Source organism: Bos javanicus, chromosome 24, assembly GCF_032452875.1.
Source record: "Bos javanicus breed banteng chromosome 24, ARS-OSU_banteng_1.0, whole genome shotgun sequence".
Lineage (NCBI taxonomy): Eukaryota > Metazoa > Chordata > Mammalia > Artiodactyla > Bovidae > Bos > Bos javanicus.
The window spans coordinates 5,456,978-5,462,977 of NC_083891.1; positions in this window are offsets into that span (position 1 = coordinate 5,456,978).

The following is a 6,000-nucleotide window of genomic DNA, read 5'->3' on the forward strand; positions in this document are numbered from 1 at the left end:
CAATGCAGGAGACCTGGGTTCGATCCCTGGGTCAGGAGGATCCCCTGGAGATGGGAAAGGCTACCCACTCCAGTATTCTGGCCTGGAGAATCCCATGGACTGTATAGTCCATGGGGTCACAAAGAGTTGGGCACTATAGTCCTATATGATCTAGTCATATAACTACTAGATCATAAAAGTATCCTTCCAGAGAGAAGTTTATTACTGAACAACAAATTTAGTCATGACAATGTGATGCTGTCTTTTTCCATGTTGCCAAGCATGACAAGATGTCACAGCATAGTTTTATTCTGGAATTGTAAACTGTCAGTGGAAAAAGCAATTATATTACTTTTTAAAAAATGATTGATTCTTCTGGGAACAGGGTGTAGATATTTCTTTTTCATTCCAAAATATTTTCAGATTGCTGCCTAGGGGCCAGTGTGCTTAGACATAATGACAGAAAAATAAAGGCACAGTCAGGGTGTGCCAAGAGCTGCTAGCCTTCGTTGGAAATAGTGTTCACAACTAGCCTGAAGGAGAGCCAGTTAAACTGATGGTGAGGGGGCGGGCTGGGGTAGGCGTGAGAGGGACCTTGGAAATGGGAATACGTATTTACTAAAGTTAATAACGTAATTTACATTTTTCACACATGAAGCAGAGAATGTGAGCTTGGCATGGACACTGAATACTGAGCATCAGTTGAGGTCCCAGCCACTACCTTGCCTCCCTGGGTGAACGTAGTTGGATATTTGGCCAACCGATGGCAGTCCAGCGCTCGTGAACTAACCTTGGAGGTATTAAAGTGGCACAGACCAGATGCAAGAAATTTCCATTGTCTTAACACATGAAGATGAAATTTGCATAGCCCTTTGTACAGTTATATTTCTGCTTTCCTCACGTAGAGAATTTATTGGGGAACTGGCATGCGAGGATGACTCAAATCCTCAGAAGACAGAGCTAAAGCAGGATACGAGCAAGGCATGATGTGAAGTCCTTCTTAAGCAGACTGGATGTGCTCTGGCATGTTTGCAAGATACAAACTTAACGAATAAAGATCGAACAAGAAGAAACAAAAGATAAATGTAAGACCAAATGGCACTGGTGAAAACATAAGATTCAGTACGTTTTATTTCTACAAACAGACACGTAAGTGTGTTCCTGTGTGTGTGAAGATTGAAATATTTATAGTCCAAACTTCCCTGCTATCAGAATGCCTTCCCAGTGCCTCTGGCTATGCCATCCATGAAAACTCACTTCCATATAAGAGGAAGGTGATGCACTCAGGTACCTCTGTCTGGGTTCGTAGAGTCATTTCTACTAACTTCTTACCTCAATCACTTGGTCTGTATTTCATGCTTTATTTCTTGTATTCAATCTTTCGAATCTATTTCACCAGAAGGTAGAAATTACATCTGGTCTCCCTGACAGACAGAGATTGAGAACTGTTGAGAATAATTAAGCCATCTGGTGCTATAAATCCAACAGAAAGTTATGATCAGTGGATCATGGCCTAATCTGCTTTTCATCCATTGCATCTAAATTACCTTGGCACACAAGAATGACGAGGAGCTGGATTTTTAAAGGAAATGGCCACATCTTCCCCAGTCATTAGCAGGCAAAGGCATGCAGGCATCAGACTGTGATAATTAGAGAAGACCTATTTTCCCCTCAGGCCTACTGCTTTCAATACTTCATTTTTTCTTTAAAAAGAGTCTCAAAATGTACTGCACCAAACAGTAAATGTCATGTAGTTTTTACTTAAGATTCTTACCTATACCTAAGCATGTTTATGAGAAGAAATTATTTACTAAAATAAACTTTTTATCTTAATGGAAACTTGAAAGGAACCTAAATGTATTTTGTTATATTATCCTGCAAAATTGCAGAAACATTTGTTTCAGGAAAAACTCCCCAATAGATGGTGCTGCTGCTGTGATCTGAAACACTGAATAATTAGTATGCAAAAAAGCTCCAGAGAGAGGCCTCTGGGAATTCCCTTACATCAAGTTATGGAAAGATAAAAATGTGGCTTTATTTGTGCTAAATGCCCATCGACATAATGGTGTAGTGTGAAAACTTCAAAAAGATTCCTTGGTGTTTTGAGGTCAAGAAAATACTGCTGAGGTCCATTGTTCATGTCTCAAATATCTTTGGAACATAACCGCAACAAAATTGAGTGATACAAGAGGATGAGCGGATGGCCTTCCAAGTTTCTTTCCCCATCATGTTTCAAAAGGGTCTATTAGTTACATATATAATATGAAGATTATAATACAAGTGAAAAAATGGAGTCCTTTCAGATTTAAGGGAAAAACTGCAGAAACTGTATTGGCAGAATGATGCCACCACTGCTGTTAGTGATAATCCTTAGTGCTAACTCTTTGCACGTGTGAGGCACTGTGCTGAGGACTCTGCGATTATCTTTCCATTTCATCATTATGATAACCCTACAAAGTAGACACTCTTATTACCATTTTAGAGATGATGAGAATATCATTTAAAGCAATTAGATGACATGGTCAAGGTCTCATAGCAAAGGAATCGCATAGGCAGGATTTCAATCTTGAACTTTCTGACTTCATAACCTATTCTCTAAACTTTGAATTTATTATGCATTTCAGGATGAGAGCTAAAGTGTGAAAATCAGTTTGTTAAATAAGAACTCTATGTATACCATGATTAATCCTAAGTGTTTGCATCACAGTTATTTCAGTAAAATGCATTGGTTTTTTAAAAAAGACAATTTAGATTTGCACTCTGCAAAAAATGGCTTTATTTTAATCATAAGGAAATATTGCAACAGCTTCTATAAATGTACTGATTCTTATATCAGAAATACCCAAGTTTGGACTCTTGTGATGTTGAGTCATCATTTCCAGGCAGAAAATGATAATGGAAACATTTTTTTTTTCCTTTGTCTTGTCAGAACACTTTGTAAAGATCAACACAAAACACTCAGACATATAAATACAAATGGCTCATTTTCCCACAAGATTGTATATTTTATAAAGGACAGAGGTCACTCTCTCAGGAATTGTAGAGTAAAAACTGAGAAATCAAGCACAAGAAGAAAATAAGCCATACTCGTATTGAGCTATTGGCCCTAAAGTTGTTTACGGGGTTTAAGCTTAACCTCTGGCTGAAGAAATCTCTTAGAACCTGAAGTCAGGGAGTTCCTTAGGGTTTTAGATCTCTTGCCTGGAAAGCATAATTAGCAAAGTTAAAACTAATTAGACAAACTTAAGGGAGATTTTTAGAAATGGTTTACCATCCATTTGGTTGGATTGAATGCATTTGCTGTATTCTAATGGGGGCTTCCGTGGCGGCTCAGCAGTAAAGAATCCACCTGCTAAGGCAGGAGACACAGGTTTGATCCCTGGATGGGGAAGATCCCCTGGAGGAGGAAATGGCAACCCACTACAGAATTCTTGCCTGGAGAATCCCATGGACAGAGGAGCCCGGTGGGCTGCAGTCCACGGGGTCAAAGAGTTGGACATGACTGAGCGACTAAGCCACCACCACCTGGATTATAGGGTTCCCAGCCCTACAGATGAGTAAGGAAGGCCACCTTTTGGCAGGCCCAGGAAACTCAGGCTACCTTGGGGACCTCAAAAAAAGAGGAATTCATCTAAATCTATGAACCCTGCAAGAGAAGCCAGATGGTGAGGTCTTGAGTAAGTGTGTTAGCCAAGAAAGGCTTTGAAAAGTCTCATCTGTGATGCCTTATGCAAAGTACCAGCAAAGCAAACTTAAAAATCCTATGAGGTCAGTTACCATACTTGCTGCACTTATGTAAAAAAATCATGCTAGGGTTAATGATGCCTGGTTTACTTTATTAACTTTGGTTATCTCTGTCCAAAAAGAGGGATGACTACAGAGAATGGAGGAAGGACTTGGTGACTCATGGTGAGAGGTTTTGTATTTGGATGACAAGCAAAATAATGGTATCTGGGACAGGATTTGGGGAGTCAGGAATGCAGCGTGATTTATACCACTGTAAAATGTATTATTTTAAATGAAATCTTATGCACTTCAGATGTATTTAAGCACCAATTTGTAAAAAGAGGCATCTCTAATAAGTGACAAATTCACTTTATAATGTAACTCAGGAAATTAAGGATGGAGCGCTTTATTTGTTTTTCTCCATGAAGCATTCCAAATGAACAAATGTCATCTGTCAAGACTGGTTCATTTTAAATTAATATGTACAGTTAGTGGGTGTTGTTATTTTGCATGTAACAGAACAGTCCTTTAGATCCAAAACATAAAGCTGAGTCTGTTGCAATGATGATTTAATATTCCTTCTCAAATCTAGTTTGGTGCTTGATTTGCAGATACATGGTGCTAATTGTGATCCCTGATCTTGGAACTAGGAAATGATAAAGTATCATGCCATATATTTCCAGGAAATCCCCAAGAACACATGGACATATGTGGAGAGCATAGTTAATTTTCAACACTGAAACATTTTTTATATCTTAACTGTAACAGTCATGTTGTAGTTTTCATCTGTGTTTTTCAGATTCTAAAGCTGCTTCAGACTTTACCACAAAGGTGTTAAAAACAAAGTGTTAACTGGGAAGTTTGTGGTTGGTTTTTTTTTTTTTTTTGGCTTCGTTGACTTTTATATTGAAATTCAGAAGGAAATCAATATCACTAGCATTGAATGAAAGCTAACCATGTACCAGGTGCCATTCTAAATGTTTAAGCCACATTGCCCAGTGTTTTAAGCCAGGTACCATCACTTTCTGGAGGCTATTGCAGAGGAAAACCAGATCATGGAGCTTAGTCAGTTTGTTGCTGGTTCCACTGCTGGTCATCCTGGCCAAGGTTTGAGTCCACACAGACTGGATTGGGATCCATATAATTAGGGTTAGCATTATGGCATCATTCCCTGTTAGGAGCTCGCCTCAGAAAATGTCAATAAGAGCTGAGAGCTTCTTTCTCTAATTGCCTCTTGTGGTCAGATGCCTATGTTGCAAAAGTTTTCCTTTTCACTCCATACATCAATTATGTATTACTTTTGGAAGTTAAATATATCTGAAATTAAAATTAATTTATAAATTTAATAATACTTTTTGGCCAAGTATAACATGCCAAATTAAATCCCAGCACTGAAGTGCTTATTTGGATGACTTAATATATTTGCCAACCAGACTCAGATCCAGACTCAGACTTTGCTTTTATTCCAAAAGCAAAGCAATAGTAGCCCTGGAGATGCTACATAGGGCAAGGATAAAGGGGAACTTTGGCCACCTGATGCGAAGAGCTGACTCTGGAAAAGACCCTGATGCTGGGAAACACTGAGGGCAGGAGGAGTAGGGAGCAGCAGAGGATGAGATGGTTGGATGGCATCACTGACTCAATGGACATGAGTTTGATTAGAGTCCAGGAGATGGTGAAGGACAGGAAGCCTGTTATGCATGGAGTCACAAAGAGTCGAATATGACTTAGAGACTGAACAACAACAATAAAGGGGAAATATACTGGAAACTATAGAGACTGAACAACAACAGCAAAGGGGGAATATACTGGAAACTAAGTGAACTTCTTAGTGTCTGTGACACAGCAGGTGTGACTTTATACACAGCGGTAAACAGATTAAACAAGGGTAACCAGACCAGATGGGAAAGACATTTCAAGTGCTTGGTCAAGAGAAAGGTCATGCATTTCTAAAGTAATGAATGTTAGTGCTTCTCTGACTCTGACTTGTATTCATACCATGCTGATTGGATCTTCATTTTTATCACTATTTTATTATTCTGGAAAAGTCTTCAAATTTAAGGTGTGGCACTGAGAACTGCCATTCTCCTTTTTTTTGAGAAAGTGGCTCATTATATTCATGAACCTGATACAGCCTTACATAACAGCAACTAGGTTTTTGGTTAACTTCACAGCAGGCTGAGACCTGTTAGCTCAAAAGCCTGCAAACTTCAAATTCGCATCTTTACATGTTAAATTGTTTTCAAAGCAGCCTAAACGAGCAGTTTTTTTGACCACTCTGTGCCTATTTGTATG